Source organism: Alosa pseudoharengus, unplaced genomic scaffold, assembly GCF_046254945.1.
Source record: "Alosa pseudoharengus isolate Yale_2024_CS ecotype anadromous, Long Island Sound unplaced genomic scaffold, YU_APseudo_1.1 YU_APseudo_1.1_scf_18, whole genome shotgun sequence".
In the NCBI taxonomy this organism is placed as follows: domain Eukaryota; kingdom Metazoa; phylum Chordata; class Actinopteri; order Clupeiformes; family Clupeidae; genus Alosa; species Alosa pseudoharengus.
Genome location: NW_027468650.1, coordinates 26,175,819 through 26,194,570, shown reverse-complemented (window position 1 = coordinate 26,194,570; position 18,752 = coordinate 26,175,819). Strand labels below are relative to the sequence as shown.

The 18,752-nt window shown below is 42.7% G+C and overlaps 1 long non-coding RNA gene across 1 annotated transcript; it reads left to right on the top strand.

Annotated features, from left to right (window-relative positions):
- The first annotated feature begins 14,562 nt into the window (after positions 1–14,562).
- LOC143131269 (uncharacterized) lies at positions 14,563–16,369 on the top strand. Its single transcript, XR_012988079.1, has 3 exons — positions 14,563–14,653; positions 14,887–15,000; positions 16,278–16,369. It is a non-coding gene; the product is annotated as an uncharacterized LOC143131269 (long non-coding RNA).
- Positions 16,370–18,752: the final 2,383 nt, after the last annotated feature.

Here is an 18,752-nt window from a genome sequence, read left to right as displayed (position 1 = left end):
TATATATATATATATATATAAATATATATAGAGACGTCGAGCTATATCATCACTTAAAGGAGCTTGTTGGACAAGTAGGGTGAAGAGTTAAATGGCAATGATGTTATTACATACTCATTGATCTGACTCCATTTTATCAATAATTTGTATCACCAATCAATTACCAAGTAACTATCTTATCAGCTATGGAGGAGAATGGCATGGCACACTACGAGAATTGAAGTTATCCGATTGGTAGGCAAATGAACAATTTAATAGGCATTAAGTCTTAAAGGTAAATGTAACCAATATCACTTCAGTTGAATGTACAAGAAAACCCACATGGTCTACTGTAACAAAGTAGCAAATGGTAACAAAGAAAACTTAACCAATTCACAGAGGTAAACTTGACAAGTTAGAGATAACTGATACACCAGATAAAACAATACAAACCCAGAGATAGAGAGAGGGGGAGAGAGAAAGAGAGAGAGAGAAAGACAGAGAGAGAGGGGAAGAGGGGGAGAGAGAGGGAAATGAAGAGGGAGAGAGGGGAAGAGCCCCAAGATGGGAAAGAAGACAGAAGAGCAGAGCAGAGCAGAGAGAGCCGAGAGGAAGAGAAGAGAAGAGAAGAGCAGAGCCTCCACTTTTATCATTCACTTGGGCCACCCCCGACTCATCAGAGCCTTTGTTGTCTGAGGTGGATGGGTGTGGCCCAGGTGGATATCATAACTTTATGCTACAGCTTAATTCTTAATCTACAATTATGAACAGATACATTCAATTGTACCAAAACCATAATCAGACTGTTGCCCACATTACAAGTATTAATTCAAGACCAAACATGAATGTATTATTCACAACACATATTTACAGAGCAATACTGTATGATAATGAGGTTGGCCTATCTCACCACAAGACATCAAGTAGGCCCAGGACTGAGTTATCTCTCAGTAGAGGGGCCAGAACAAGGACCAAATGGTCACTTTAGGCATGAGCGGGTGTTGGGGATCTTTGGCCATGGCCAGCTAAGACAATACAGATCAAACGCAGGCATCCACACATGTAAATTGACTGCAAAAGGCATTCTTTAGAAATGCATAAGGTTTGGGCAAAAGACGGGCCTTACAATACAATACTGTAAGTGAATAGCCTGGAAAATCCAGACCCTGGTAATCTAGAAAGATTAAGGTCATGGCCACGAACAATGTATTGGCCCAATAGGCCTACAGCACAGCAGGCCTGGTGTGATGCGTGCGAGTGGAGAAGCTGCGCATGACATGTGTTGCGCAGATGACATTACAAAAGACATTTTGTAACTCTGAGCCTAACTTGTATAATGTTGTATACACTTGTTACTTAGGCCTACTTTGATAAATATATAATATTTCTGAGTCTGACTATGGCATAGCTTTAGCTCCCCACCCAAGTAGGCTAATGATTTAAAAAAAAAAAAATGCTTGATCAAGGACCCGGCCCGGCCCGAGGATAGTGGCTGGAAATATCGGCCCGACCCGGCCCGCGGGTCGGGTCAGGTCAAATCTGGGCTCGGGCTCGGGCAGAGAATCTAAACTCTAGTACACAATAACTTACCTGTCTATTTGTAGTGCTTCAGACTGATTGGTGTTCACTTTGCTCTTTAAGTGTTTTCAGGTATGTGTGTGTCACAGCCACACCAAGCTCTCCATCAACCACGCCCACTCTTGACTCTACTGAAAACACTGCTTCCCGCTCACTCTCCCCTGTCTACTAACAGGCCACACCTGCCCTCGTTGTCCCTCGTTTGTCCTAATTGCCAGCACTATGTAAACCCCCTTGTTTGTTCAGTCATTGTCTGGCTTCACACTGAGCTACACGGACTTCAGCGCCTTGCCTCGTGAATCTTGCAGAGAAGAAACCCACAAGTTAAGTTGACTTTTGTGTTTGCCTTTTGGACATTTGCATTTCTGTGAAATCGTTGGACTCTTGCCTTGTTTCCCTTTGAATTGATCCAGTAACTCCTATGTTTGAAACTACTCCTTCCAAGTGTGTCCTCTGAGAATTGAAGAGTCCTGTTTTCAGTTTCCATGTTTGAATTCATGCAAACCAACAAGTAAAATCTCAGAACTTGACTTCTCTGTGCCTTGAGTCTGTGTCGCATAACAGAAAGCCAGACCAGGCAATGGATCAGCCTACAATCAATCCAACCCCAGACCACTTTCAAAACCTGATGGATGAGCTCGGCCAACCACTCACAGCAGCAACAGCTGCTACTCTGCCGCCTCCTCAGCAGATTCTGCAGCCCCAGCAGATCCAGCAGATGGCTCCAACAGCTCCGGTGATTGCCCACTCACATGTGGTGAACCCTACACCTTATTCCGGGGACCCTGAAGGCTGCAAGGGGTTTCTGCTCCAGTGCCCTCCAGTGGGCAGAAAGTGTATGGAACAACCCCGGAGAGGCCACTACATCTCTTGAAAACTTTGTCGCTCACTTCAAGGAGGTGTTCGGGATTCCAGAGAAAGATTCTACCCACCAGACCAAACTCTACAACCTGAAGCAAGGTAGAAGCTCAATCACACAATATGCACTGCGTTTCCGGATACTAGCTGCATCTAGTGGCTGGAATGAAGCGGCTTTGATAACCACATTCCGCCAAGGGCTAGAACCTTCTCTCCGCCTGCACCTGTCTTCCTATGATGACTCCATTGGATTAGAACGATTCATCCAGCTCGCTATCAGAGTCGCCCATCGCCGTGAGGCCTGCATGCAAGATGCCAATGTGCTAGTACCAACCCCCAACCACACGCCGAAGGGTGATGAACCAGAATCCATGCAGGTGGACACCACAAAGCTCAGTCCCACAGAGCGCAGCCGTCGGATGACACAAGGACTCTGTCTGTACTGTGGATCGGAAGGACGCATCATCGCCAAATGTCCAGTTCGCCCACCACGTCCAACGGTGAGTTCAGTCTATGCTCCTGAAGTGCATCTTAAACCTCTCCTTATCCCTGTTTTCCTCACTGTTGCCTCTTCCAAACACGTGATTTCTGCACTCCTTGACTCAGGCTCCGCTGGGAACTTCATATCTGGATCCCTTTGCCATCAACTCCAGCTCCCGACGACCCGCAGCTCCACAACCTTGACCGTCCACTCAATAGTGGGAAAACCTCTCGCCCGCAAACAGGTACATTTCCAAACTAATGTTCTAGAGCTAAGTGTAGGAAGCCTTCACATAGAGCCCATTAGTTTCCTAGTGTTAGACAATGCTACAGTCGACATAATACTAGGCCTGCCCTGGCTAAAGAAGCACTCACCTGCCATCTCCTGGACCACGGGTGAAATTCTCCGTTGGGGTGAATCCTGCCATGGGTCATGTTTTCCCTATCTCCCAATACCACATGGAAAGATTTACCCGTTGTCCCTCCCCGAACACCATGCCATGGAGGAATATGTGGCCCAGGCCTTAGAACAGGGCTACATTCGACCCTCAACATCGCCAGCCGCCTCTCCATTCTTCTTTGTGTCTAAGAAAGATGGCGGCCTGAGGCCCTGCATCGACTACAGGGCAATGAACTAAATCACCACCAAGTTTCGCTACCCATTGGCACTTGTTCCTGCAGCTCTTGAACAGTTACGAGGAGCAACTATCTACTCCAAGCTGGATCTCCGTAGCGCTTACAACTTGGTACGAATTCGCAAGGGAGACGAATGGAAAACCGCATTCATCACACCCACAGGCCACTATGAATATCTGGTGATGCCCTACGGTCTTTCCAATGCCCCATCTGTCTTCCAAGGCTTCATGAACGAGATTCCGTGAGTACCTCAACCGATTTGTCATTTTTTACATCGATGACATCTTGATCTATTCGTGTGACTACCCGACTCATGTGAAGCATGTTACCCTGGGCAATTCAACCTATACCTCAAAGCAGAGAAATGCGCATTCCACCAGACCACAGTCCAGTTCCTGGGATATGACGTCAGCCCACAGGGAGTGAGCATGGATGATGGGAAAGTGAAAACAGTGCAGTCCTGGCCTCGTCCACAGACCATCAAAGAACTCCAGCGTTTCCTGGGCTTTGCAAATTTCTATCGACGCTTCATCCAGAACTACAGCATGCTCACTGCCCCATTGACATCCCTCCTTCGTAACAAACCCAAATCCCTGGCTTGGAACTCAGAAGCCACCCAGGCCTTCGATCAACTCAAGACAGCCTTCACCAGAGTTGGAGCCATACTGTCCCAGGTTCAAGAGGACTCTCCTCGCCTCCACCCTTGTGCCTACTTCTCTAAGAAGCTCAAGGCTGCAGAGTGCAACTATGACATCGGAGATAGAGAGCTGCTCGCCATTAAGCTTGCCTTGGATGAGTGGCGTCACTGGCTGGAGGGGGCCAAGTATCCCTTCACCGTTATCACTGACCACAAAAACCTGGAATACCTCTGTCAGGCCAAGAGACTGAATCCCAGACAAGCAAGGTGGGCCCTCTTTTTCACACGCTTCCACTTCACAATCACCTATCGTGCCGGTTCCAAAAATGTACGAGCAGATGCCCTTTCCTGTCTCTATAACCCTGAAGAAGAAACCGATCCCCCTGAGCCTGTGCTACCCCCAGAGATCATCGTGAGCCCCACTCTTCTCATGGGACTGGACACCCTGGTGCCAATGCCACTCTCTCCCTTCTCCAGAATCGCTATTGGTGGCCTGGAATGGCAAAGGATGTCCGCCAGTTCATCGCTCGATGCTCAGAATGGGCAATGACCAAGACTCCACGCCACTTGCCAGCTGGCAAACTCCTCCCGTTACCCATTCCACAAAGGCCCTGGTCACACCTAGGCGTAGATTTTATCACAGATCTCCCTCCTTCCGATGGCAACAACTGCGTTCTTGTCATCGTAGACAGGTTCTCAAAGGCCTGCAAGCTGATTCCAATGAAGAGCCTCCCAACAGCAGCAGAAACAGCTGATGCATTAGTCACACACGTTTTCCGGAACTTCGGCCTTCCAGAGGATATCGTGTCAGATCGTGGGCCCCAGTTCATCTCTCGATTCTGGCGGGCCTTCCTGCAAAGGTTGGGAGTAACTGTTAGCCTCTCCTCAGGTTATCACCCTCAAACCAACGGCCAAGATCCAGGAAATTGGTCGCTTCCTGCGCACATTCTGCCATGACCGCCAAAACAGCTGGGACCAGTTCCTCCCCTGGGCCGAATATGCGCAAAACTCCCTGCGCCAACCCTCCACTGGCCCTACCCCTTTCTAGTGCATGCTTGGTTACCAACCGCCACTCTTCCCTTGGTCTGGGGAATCATCCAACGTCCCAGCCGTTGACTCATGGCACCTTGAAAGCGAGAGAGTTTGGAACAAGGCGCACCACCACCTGCAGAGGGCCGTCCGCCGTCAGAAGCTACATGCTGACATCCATAGATCCACTCCGCCTGAGTATGCAGTTGGGCAGAAGGTGTGGCTGTCGACCCGAGACATCCGGATGCATCTCCCCTGTAAAAAGCTGAGTCCCAGATATATTGGCCCCTTCACTATCACGCAGAAGATCAATCCAGTCACCTTCAAGCTGCAGTTGCCTCCTAGTTACAAGTTTCATCCAACTTTTCATGTCTCGCTTCTTAAACCCCATCATTCACCTCTCTCTTCTTCTCCCACAGAGCCTGGTGTGATTGCGGATCCTCCACTGCCACTCCTCCTGGACGAGGGTCCCGTCTATGCGGTGAAGACCATCCTTGACTCTCAGCACCGCAGGGGTCGTCTAGAGTATCTGGTCGACTGGGAAGGTTATGGGCCCGAAGATCAATCGTGGGTCCCCCGAGTTGACATCTTGGACCCCACCATGCTCGCCGACTTCCATAGAACCCATCCCAGCCGACCAGCCCCTCGTGGTAGGGGTCGACCGCATCGCCGTGGCCCCTCGTCCTCGGGAGTGCCCCCTGGAGGGGGGGGGGGTAATGTCACAGCCACACCAAGCTCTCAATCAACCACGCCCACTCTTGACTCTACTGAAAACACTGCTTCCCGCTCACTCTACCCTGTCTACTAACAGGCCACACCTGCCCTCGTTGTCCCTCCCTCTAATTGGACGTCCCTCTAATTGCCAGCACTATGTAAACCCCCTTGTTTGTTCAGTCATTGTCTGGCTTCACACTGAGCTACACGGACTTCAGCGCCTTGCCTCGTGAATCTTGCAGAGAAGAAACCCACAAGTTAAGTTGACTTTTGTGTTTGCCTTTTGGACATTTGCATTTCTGTGAAATCGTTGGACTCTTGCCTTGTTTCCCTTTGAATTGATCCAGTAACTCCTATGTTTGAAACTACTCCTTCCAAGTGTGTCCTCTGAGAATTGAAGAGTCCTGTTTTCAGTTTCCATGTTTGAATTCATGCAAACTAACAAGTAAAATCTCAGAACTTGACTTCTCTGTGCCTTGAGTCTGTGTCGCATAACAGTGTGTGGGTTTTATTACCAGATGTGCTTGCATTTTGAATAGAAGTGTTTTCCCAATGATAACAGGAGATTTCACTTTTGAACAAAGTGTCTAATGTAAGAAATTGTGTGTATTATTTCACAATAAGTATGCTGCAGAATTGTGCAAAGCAGAACATGTGTTTACTGTAAGCTATGGTTACACAGTGTTTAATGTATGCTAAAAGAAGTTCAGGTATTGAGGCTTTGGTCTAAGCATTAATTTTTAGTGTGTAAGCAATGGGCAAAAACTGCAATCATTATAACATATAACATGTATCAAGATGATGATGTGGACATATTACTGCTAAATACATAGGCTGACACCAGACATAATTTCACTGCATTTCTTACTTCCAGTAACTATATGCATGTGACAATAAACTTCCTTGTATCCTTGTACATTAACTATATGTGTATGCTTTTTCATGGACTGACCTTCAATGCACTGAACAGTCTGGAAATAATCCAGAATATGATAAGAACAAAAACCTCTTGGAAGTAATGCTGTCATCATTTTTTGCTTTTAATGTACTGTCTGGCGAGTACAGCCCTGGCACCACTGTAAATGGACAGCGTCCAGTGTCTGGACAAACCCCCCACCCCCCTCCACCCCACCCCCCACCACCAGCAGCATAACCTCAACCTTTTCAGGTTTGCTTGTTTACTTGCACTAATCAAGCTTAAGCAAGAGGAAGGCTGGCCTTTAAAAGCATGGCACGTCGCAACCACTTTAGGGTATTCATATGCGTGTTTTGGCTCGACTCCTACAAGGCTTTTACAGATACAGTCTGAGGTGGGTGGGGTGCAGTGGGATGGGTTTTTTTACAAGGATTAATGGGAGGGCTTGTGAAAGGGGAGAAGATGATATCAGGTTCTGTTCGATAGCTCCATCAGAAATGGAGTATCTGTCATGCGTTGAATCTGGGGAGGATGCACAAAAACTGCAACAGCGACGTCTTGGTGAAAGCTGCATGGCAGAGTTCACCAGACTGCCACAAGCATAGACTTGTTGAGATTTTTATTTTTATTATTATGATTTGTTTCCTGTTTGCTGTGTTTGTAGTTGTGCTTGCTGCTCTTGTTGTTGTACTTTGCAAGAGGTTGTTTTCTACAAATAAGGGTTCAGTCATTCAAGTAGCCATTAAAATCACACTTTTTTAAATCTCCATTTATATTCATTAATAAGTGTGCTAATATCTGCATAATTACACACTATCCAGACAAGTATTGTGTAGCCATACTACATGCTACATTAACCTGAACAGATTGCTATTAATGTGCCTCTACAATCTAAGTAATGTGGTAGAATCAACATTCTTTTTCTAACCATAATTGGAAGTTATATTCCGCTGCTTAAGTATTTAACCTCACAGCTTTCTTCCTCATTATCTCTTACAATTACCACTTTTGCACACCAACATTAAAAGCAACACTGCTTGATAAATGTGAATAATGAACCCAGGTTAGCTCACTGTTCCAGTTTGGGTGATTACATGAAGACATATTTGCAGTGTCCTCCCAACCATTTTGAATGAACCTATGATCAGCAGTAATGCAAAAGGTAAAAGCTAAAAGAAAGCATCAAATCATTTTAGCATTGATTTCTGTTTGAGTGGGAGTGAGCTGTGTGTCTAATGAAGAGGGGATCGATGCGGAGTTGCTCATTCTCTCCCAGGACGATTCAAATTTAGAATTATATATTTTAAGACAAAATATGACCCTACCCACGCCCTCTTGAGTGAAGCTATTGTATACCTAGTCAATACCTTTTTGGTTATTTAAGAGGCCGTTTATGTTTAATATTTTTATTTAGGCCTATGTAAATCTTCAGATGCCTTTTCCCTGTAACACCATTGACTGCTGCCAAGTCCTGTACAACCAAAAAACTAATTTTCTGCCTCTGGATGGTTCATGAAAAGTGAACCGCCTCAATTAGGCTCTTATAGCTTTGTTTAGTGACTGTAATTCACTTGCACGCCATGCACAGATCTGTGAAGTGTATGCCTGGCTGTCATAAATGGGCCTGATAAGATCATTTAACAACTCCGTTATTCCTTGCCCGGGGGGCTTTTCTGTTTCTGGTTCTCGCTCAAAGTCTGTCAGTTCTGGCTGTGCTTGGCTGCTGAAGAATATGAAACTGTGTCTTTTGAAACAGCTCTCTTCTTCAAATGGGAGATCTTTTAGTATTTCTGATTGTTTTAATGGTCTCTCTCTTTCTCTCTCTCTCTCTCTGTGTGAGTGTGATTCTTTACTCTGTACCATATAATGCTGGTTTGGATTACCTGTCCTTCCTTGTTACTCATGATGGCCCAGCACAAAAAAAGTTAACCCTCTAGCAGCTATTTTTGTTTTCCCTAGTGGTATTCCGGTCAGCAAAAATGGAATGAAGGAAGACATTGCTTTCATGGAAACAAGCATCTGTTTATTTGCTGAATAGCAAAGACTGGTGAGAAAAAAATAGGCTTACATACCCTGGTTGGTCCTCTAAAATGGTTCAACTAAAATGAAAAGGATGCACTATGTATGCTACTGCCCAGGCCAAAATGAATGAGATAAATATGAAATAATTCAACTCAATGACTTACTTTAAAGAATATAAACCTAAATACCAAAAAGTAGAAAGATAAGCAAATCCAAAGAAAGAAAAGAAAAGAGAAAAGATCATTGTCACAACTGTTGTTTCTTTACATCATGTGCAATGTTGTGCATATTTGCCTTCCTGCACAAATTGTGCTCCAAATGTGCCCCATTGTGTGGGGGTGAGCAGTAAGAGAACTAATGAAATGATGAGATTACTGATGAGTCAGTTTCAAGCTCTGCACACACAATCATAAACAAATGTAGGCTATTTGTATTGTGTTAATTGTGCCAAATGTAATGCACTTTGAGCTGCATTCTGTGTATGAAAGGTCCTATACAAATAAAGCTTATATTATATTATATTATAATATAATAATTGTTATTATAACTTCACCACTGCATCCAAAGTCAATAGAAGGTTTTCAGGCCAATAGTATTGCTGTATTGTATCTTAGAAGGTAATACTCTTTACTTGCTTTGCCATTGCAACCCACCTTGTAATCATAATGACAGTGCGCCCACAGACAAGGCTTGCCTCAGTGCGTGGTTGACTTACAAAGCTTGCCAGCAATGCCTACTGCAACGTTGCCGTGAGGTGGGAAATCCCTTATTTCTTTCATTGTGTAATGAATCTTAATCTGGAGTTGGACACCCACTCTGTTCTTCTGCCCGCCGGCAGCATCATTGGCGCCCTTGCTGCAGCGTAGGGGGAGGTTCGTGACTCACCCGCCTCCACCTACCCGAACCCCCGCGACCCCCCACCCCCACCACCACCTCCGCTACAGGTTGCTCTGCTATGCGGTAGGTCAGCAACGGCAGTGGACGGAGCAGCAGGTTGCTATATGCAGTAGGTCAGTGGTAGTAGACGGAGTGCGTGGTATTTCAAACATATATAACACGTTTTATTTGTGTAGGCTAATTATTCAGTATTATGACTGACGTGTAGCCGTGCAAAAATACACTAATTCATAAAATGTTTCATTCTTTCCAAATGTTTTATACAAACCGTTAAGTTTCGATTTGTCCAACGTGGCCTATACTTTTGGGGGAGTCACCAGGCTACACTCAAAAAACAGAAAACAGAACACAAAAAACAGAACACATTTCAATCACTTCCTGATGTTAGATCAACGAATTCTCTAAATATAGCCTAGCCTAAAGCATGACAATGTCTTCTCGATTCAGTGTAGAAAAACATTACATGTGTTAATCTGCAGGTCCTGGTCTACTTCGGATCTTCCTGGGGTAGCTGAGCTTAGACCACTCTTTGCTGAACATGCCCTTTTCCACAAATACTTTATATTTATTTGCCTTCTTTCTGGCTCAGTCTTCCAATGACTAACTGTTGATCTTAAGACATCTCTCAATTATAGGTGACCTTGGCAGAAAGCTGCTTCGTAAGAAATCTTGCGCCTGTCAGTACCGCTGCCATTATAGATAGTGTAATAGAGGTCCTCGTAGATATATGGTTCTCATTGTAATATTATAGCCTACTTACTGCCTCGTAGGGACTATGAGATTAATTGTGTTGTGAATTGTAAACATACCAAGCATTATAGGGGATATAACTTGAATCTGAAGTAATAGTGTAATTTATAAACATTGGTTGGGATAGTCAACAACAACCGCAGCTTCATGAACAAAATGTATTCCGTTCCTATGAGACGATGTTGTTTGTGTTGCAACGCCCTCTAATGGGTTGATTTGGAATAGTTCATTAGACATTACTGTTTTCCAAAATAGGAAAGACTATCGAGGACTTCCAAATGTGTTATGAGATTATCGTGCCGACTTTGTCTTAGGCTATTTACAATCACATAATTTGTCCGCTAATATGTCGCCATATGACGTCCGGCGACGATGACATCATAATGATTTGGAATGGATTTCCACTTCTTGCTGTCTCTGCCCGACTGGTGATTCGGCTTCAGATTGCGCCTCCTGAGGTGAGGTAATTAAACGACTCTCTCCCTTGATGGAAAAAAACTGAGATTGACGGCTGGGTGAAATATCATTACACAGGATTCCGTGCCGCAGTTAATTTAACTTTATGTGGTTTCTTTTCTCAGAACATCTCTAAACGCTTGTGGAGCCACAATGGAGTCCCTAGGAAATGGATCATTGACTCCAACTGAACTGCAGTGCCTACCTGAAAAATATGTGGTGTGTGTGTGTGTGTGTGTTGGATAGGGTGTGGGTGGGAAGAGCCTAATCAAATCAAAACGGTCAGGTTTCACATTGCCTGTACAAATGGTGGATGAATTGATTGTTAGTGCAGCATGACAACATTCCTGAAAGTGATATAAAAATTAGAAGAGTTTGAAATGAATGATAATGCAATTTATTACAATTCAGGGCAGGCGGAGTGTGGAGGTCACAAAGGTGGTGCAGGAATTATATGGTCCCCCAGATGAGAGCAGGGAATGGAGCAGTGACGTGCACACCACTGGCCGCAGTCCTGGATGCACCAAACACACTGAATGTGTCCTGAACAAGTGGGTTCAATATGATCACTGGGTATTCTTTGTGTTGAACATTTTATTTTTGTTAACTTTCCTTTCACCAACCAAACACTTATGTCTACCACCCTGATTATAATATAGTAATATCAACATTGTTACAGTATATCTCTAGACAGTAAATATGGCTTGGAGGATTCAGTACACCAACTCACAGAAGGTAAATGATCTAGAATATAACCTTTTTATTACATCACGAGTAAAAAAAAAAGACAGTAGATAGATAGGTAGGTAGATAGACAGATAGATGGATAGATGGATAGATAGATAGATAGATAGATAGATAGATAGATAGATAGATAGATAGATAGATAGATACTTTATTTACCCTGAGGAAAATTTAGGCATAAATACCGGTACTTTATTTAGAAATAATGAAAAATATATTTCATAAATAATTAAATAAATGATGAATAATGCTGAAATGATAGTTATTATGCTCAAATCCTGTCATTCGCCCTGTTGTAGAGATTACATTTCCTGAGTTTATTGAGCCGGACACCACCATGGAAACAAAGGTATCTTTTCTAGGAGGAACATTCTTTGATGACATTTTTTTTTTAATATATATTTTCTACCCCATTCTTAAAATTAACTGATTTGGTGTGATTCCTAGATGCGTGAGCCACACAAGGAAACCAAGCAACCAAGACATGCTGGAGGTAGAGGCTTTATGTCGGTTTTCTATTTTAAATGAGCCTTCAACTCCATTCTCTCTCGCTCTCTCATCATTTGTAGGCCTATTGTACGAACTCCATTTACCTTCATAAAGCGATTGATGTGATGTTGAACGTGACATCAGTCACCACCACTTAGTAACCTTTTATAATCTGTCTGTGTGTGTCTGCAATGTAACTCATGACAACCATCTCCCCGTTGTGCAGGATCAAGGGTGTCGACGCTGCAGATTACGACGTTGGGAGATAAAGCCAGCAGAGGGGTGAGTCACCGGAACACAGTCCAGATGCTGAAATAACAAGCATAGAACATGATGCATTCAGCACTCGCTGTGCATGGTACACCTGCTTGCGTCCAGGGACCATGTGATTCATTCATTCTCTTGAGTTTCCATTGATTTTTCCCTAGGATGTTGTACAGTGAAAACGACATGCATGTTCCTGAGGATGAATGAGGTCATACTCCCTTTACTGGGGTAAAAGCTGACCAGGCACTGTGCGGGAATGCATTTGGGCGCTGAAAGTGGGCGACTGACTGACTGATACACCGACTGATACACAATGCCTCTGACACATAGATGCTTAGCTATACTATGGGTTTAGATGAGTTTATGAGTAGTTACATTATGAGTAGCTAGATGAATTTATGAGTAGCTACACAAACTATAACTCACACTACCTCTAACACAGAGGTGCTTGGACATACTTTGATGAGCTTATGAGTAGTTTTTCAGGCTTTGTTAAAATGTTAGGGAACACATTTCTCATTTCTCAAACCATATGCGGTATGGCATAGAACAGCCCAGGGCACCACATTACAGCAGAGGGAGAAGTAACTGTGGGTGGAAAAACAACTTGCTCTTTCTTTCTTTTCAGTCTCTCTCCAAAAACAAGGCAGATGGTTATGAGGCAGCGTTTCTTCGCAATAAGAGTGAGCTTATAATTTTCTCATGTATTCCAAAATCCTTCCTCAGATCATTAATATCTAAAAATTAAAATTACACATCTGTGTGCTTTCTTAAATAGATCTTAGATATTTTTTGTTATATGGAGAAGTCTGTTGTTGGATCATGTATTATAGCCTTTTCCAACTTGCCTTTGCTTAGTAAGGGGAGCTGGAAAGATGTCAGGTTCCTCTGCAATAAGCTCACCTACGGAAAGCCTGGAGGACCTACTATACCGCAAAACGAAACGTGTTTTTGATTACTCAGTGACAGACATGAGAGGGCAACGGTCAGGTGAGTCTTTTGATATGATACACACAATGAAAGCCTGTGTAAGCCTCAGAATCCCCTACAGGATCTCATGTTCAAAGTGACATCCTAAAAGAAACTGCTTTCTGAGGCTGATTTTTTTTATTGTCACCATGGATGTTTCATTATAGCTCAATGTATTCCACTGGAATATGTGAGAATGCCCCCTATGATCCAAAGTAGTTCAGGAGCTCCCTCTGTCACATACTCCAAGGTGAGGAAAATGCAAATGCATTTGGGTAAAAATTAACCCTAACCTGCATCAGTTATTAATGGCATTCATTGTTTCTCATTTTGATTTACAGAGAACTGAACATACTCTAATGCAGTCAAGAGTGGTCAGGAGAAAGGAAGGTCTGGTTTTTTTTTTTTTTTCCTGTTGCACATAATGCTATTTAATGGAGGAAACTGACTTGCAGGCGAACACAATCACAATGAACCTTAGACAATATTTTTTTCTTATCCTAGACAACCAGCATTCACTGCAGGTTAAAGTCAACAAAGCATGGATGGAGCCAGAGAAGAGTAGTTATAATTCAAGAGTTACCACACAGGTTTGAAAGATATTCATATTTTACTTTTTAGCAGTTAATTGACATTGGCAATAACCACATTTACAACATAGGGCTTCCTCAGATAGCCCAAAACTTCACCACTGTATCCTGTATCCATCCTGTAGCTTTATTGGAACAACATCAAGGGTTCCATATATGATACATACCGATGAAAATATTGATTTTCACTGTGTTATAAGTTGCATTGTGCTGAATGAATACATATATGATCATGTCTCTCTTCCTTTATTATGATGTACTCTTCTTTATTATAGAGAGCAGACACTGCCAGTGGTCCACAGCCAGTCAGGAAGAGTTCAGATATAATCAGAAAGGTAAGAATCAAGTACAATAATGCATTCTGGTCAACTTCAATCATCTAAGTTTCGCATCGTCATTTATGATAAGGTGATTCAACCCCACAACCCTGCATTGCTTCTTAGCATTTCACCAGTTGGGGGAGCTCTGATAATGTAGTTGACGTTGTGTATTTGAGAGTCCACTGAGCTGAGTTGACTACTTCCTTTCTGCTGTATGTAGGAAAAGAAGGGTGTTTACTACACTGAGCTGAGCCGACAGGTGCAGGAGAGAAGCCAGCTGATGGAGAGAGAGAGAAGGAAGAACGCAGATGCTGAGCGAGTGGTGAGTCATCCATTTGCTGGGAATCCCCAGCAAAAGGAAAGAATGTTATATAAAAAAAAATATTGAAACACCTAGATGTTAACTGTGTGATTTCAGAAGTGACGATCACATTAGCAGCAGTCTACTTTGGGAAAAAAAAATATATAAGCCGTATACTGTATAAATCAAACTAAGGGTCATTCATACATTATAACTTCAAAATGCTCTCATGAACTTGTATTTCTGTTGTTCAGCACAATGAGACCATGCGGTTTGGGATATGGGGCAGGCTGGGCGGTGGAGCCCCCAACCCCACCACTGTGAGAAGGACCAAGTTCAGTTCCACAGGGCTCAGGTCCCAGGACCAGGTAGCTAACAGAACAGAAAGCCTTTTCTTATGTTCCACTAGGGATGTAACGATTACCGGTATAATGGTAAACCGCGATAAAAATGTTGACGATAACAATTACCGTTTTAATTTCAAATATCATGATTATCACGGATGATTACCACGGTGTGGAAACCGTGTGTTTAATCCTTCTCAGTTTATCCAAGCCTGCTTTTGACATACAGTAGGCCTTGTACAATGAAACAAAACTGGTACCCTACTGATTCTGTTATCTACTTGATGGATTTAATTGTGGCACAAAGCCAATTAAACATGACCAAGGAAAAAGTGAACGGGACCACACACAATGCCACGGTAACGTTATGCTATGAATTAAGAATGCTGAGCTCAGCCAGGTTTGTTTGTGCAGTCAGGATGTAGGCCTATGAATGTGAATGAAAATATGCCCTTCTCCAGTAGCAATAGGCCACCTTAAAATGCACCAGAATAGAAGAATCACATCTACTCAGTAACAATTTTTTTTACCCTCCCTTAGCACCCCCTCTATGAGCACCCCCAGATGAAAATGAGTTCCAGCGTCTCTGGTTAAATGTTGCACTTTTAATAAGGTTTTGCCTACATATATATTTTGTAATAGTAAATGCTGTCACACGTTTTGAAACTATTTCAGCTTGTGTAGGCCTATTAGTCCTTTCTGAACATATTGAACACACTTTTAAAAATATCGCGAAAATACCGAAAACCGTGATCATTTTGGTCACTATAACCGTGAGGTTAAATTTTCATATCGTTACATCCCTATGTTCCACTTGTTCCATGTTCTATGTTCCATGTTCAAACTACTGTTTTTCCTAGCCTTGCATCCCCCCTTCTTGTCATCTTCTTGAACTCTTTCACACTCATCCATCCACTCCATTTTTCTTTCTCTCTGCTATAGTCCACCCCTTCCCCTCACTCACTGTTTTATTGATCCTCTACTCCAACTGTCTGTCTGTTTTACGCTATCTAAGGTCACAGCTCTTATTCTTTCTCCTTTGGAGGCTTTCCCTGTCCTGTGTAGACAGGATATTCACAGTGAAATATAATCTTACAGGCACGTACCTGACTAGAACCTGTCGGCAGCATCTACAGTATAACAGTTACATTGACAAATGTGCTTGAACATGGAAAATAATACATTGTGCTACATTAGACTCTTGATATTCACTAAATTGTCCTTTAGTCTACATGAAGCTTATCTGAAGTGTGTTAGTGTGCCTGGCTCTTTTGTACTTAATATCTTTGGCTTTTCCACAGGTTCCCTACCAAGGCTTTGCTGGCATTCCATTCCATCTGCGATTCTAACATCTGCCATTTTGTGGTGCCTCTTGAGTACAGGGTCCATGTATAAAAACAGCAATGACAAGAACTCAACTGATTTTATTGTCCTTTTTTCCCTTTGAGTTAGCAATTCACTCAGTCAATTGAGTCTAATGGAGTTACCGCGTATCCAGGCCTATATGGATGACATGACGAGGGGTAGGGCTCAATGTACCCTTTGGCTGTTAGCCAAGTTGAATGACAGTATGACACTCTGAAATGGGCAGGGATGAAGGTGAAACCTATTGGGAGGGGAAAACTGGTGGAGGTGATGGTGAGGTAATTCCATCTATTTTGGAAATACCCAAGAAGAGTTTAGACAGGTGGAACAAATCCACATTGAGTGACTGAAGACAGATCTTGGAGCTTAATTCATTGTCAAGGCTATTCATTCCCTTGATAGAACTTTCTAGCCTGGTAACCTTAAGTTGATGTGATTACAGTTTGGGATTTTGCCACTCATCAGGTGGCCTTTGTCTGTGTATGAAATGGCTGTTTCAGAGGTGGAGAAGTTTGAGATAATTGTCAATAATGCAGTTAGGAAATGGCTTAGAGTGTCACGTTGTATGGTAGCATTATATGGAAAGGGAATTTTGGAGTTACGAATGACCAACTTGGTGGAGGGTTTCAAATGTGGTAAGACCAGTCTTGAAATGACTCTGTCATAGTCTTAGGATCCAGTCATCAAGAACACTGCCCCATCAATTAGAACAGGAAAGAAGTAGTACCTATCTTCAACCATTAGGCTATTCATAACACAGCGTTGGCCATTCAATAAAACAGCGTTGGGTTAGCACATTAGCATGTTGTGCAAGGGTTTATCTCAATGATTTGGCTTATTGATTTTACTGATGGAACAGTGGTTGTGTGGGTAAAGAGTAGGCCTAGTGACTAATCAAAGGCTCTCAAGGATGAATGTTGTTTACGACACCACTACAGCAGTGGAGCACTGGTGGGAGTAAGATAAGTGCCATGTCCTCTCTACCACAAAGATAGAGGTTGATGCATTTATCTTTTTATCTCGCCCACATCTCTTGTCATCTTTGGTGAGTCAGACTTTTAAAGCATCTTTTGTAAGGTCAGTCTCCCACTGCTATATGAACTCTATTTTCCCCTCAAAGAGATGATGTGGCTATAGGTAAAAGTACAGAAATGTCAAAGCCATTTAATGTTGTGATTAATGTGCGGAGACTACGGAAGCTTATTGCTGCCACACTAAAAGAAATAAAAAGTCTCAGTATTATGTAATTACGTGAAAAGTTTCTTGTTATAACAATATCTTTTTCATGTTTTAACAAGATATTTATCACGTTATTACATGAAATTATCATGTTATTTCATGATACTGATATTTTCACGTTATAACATGAAAATATCATGTTATTTCAAGATATGATATTTTTACGTTTTAACAAGATATTTATCACGTTATTACATGAAATTATCACGTTATTTCATGATACTGATATGATACTGATATTTTCACCCTTCCCCACAGCCTTAGAAATGACAGCGATGACCTGACATGCAGGCTACCGAGCCAGAGCGGTCTATACATTTACCCACATTGCGTGAAGATTTGCATATTTATCAAAGCCCTTTCTCCCTCTTGCGTCAAGTTAGCGAAAGTTTTATTTATTGTGTTGATAAGAAGATAAAGCAGAACTATGAGGCTGTGTGAGCCATACAGTCTATGGTGTGAGCAGGCTATCCTGCACAGAACCTCTCTATCGGCCTCCTTTTCAGCAGCTCTCTGCCGATACACACACATCCCTCTTCGCTGCTCCTCAGTCAGCTGGGAATTGACCACACACACAGCCTACACACTCATACACACATGCACAAAAACAAACACTCATCAAGCAGCACTGTAATAGCAGTCAGGGTGCAAGTTCATAGACACGACTAGTTATCATTTATGCCAGCCATGAGCTCTCGTGGCCTTGTTTCGTTTAGTTTTGTTATTTTGAAATAACGTGATAATTTCATGTAAAAACGTGATAAATATCTTGTAAAAACGTGAAAAAATCCTATCTTGAAATAACATGATATTTTCATGTTATAACGTGAAAATATCATTATCATGAAATAACGTGATAATTTCATGTAATAACGTGATACATATCTTGTTAAAACATGAAAAAGATATTGTTATAACAAGAAACTTTTCACGTAATTACATAATACTGAACCTTTTTATTTCTTTTAGTGTGGCAGCAATAAGCTTCCGTAGGAGACAGTGTCTGTCACAACCTTGGCATTTTCTATGGGATGACTGTGCGAATAAACACAAAACTAGCAGGATGATGGAATAAGTTCAAATGACATTTTCTAAATGATTAATGGAAAAAGTCAGCCAGCATTGACATGGATGTCTTAACCAATTAAATGCCGATTTAACATTGCACTGAA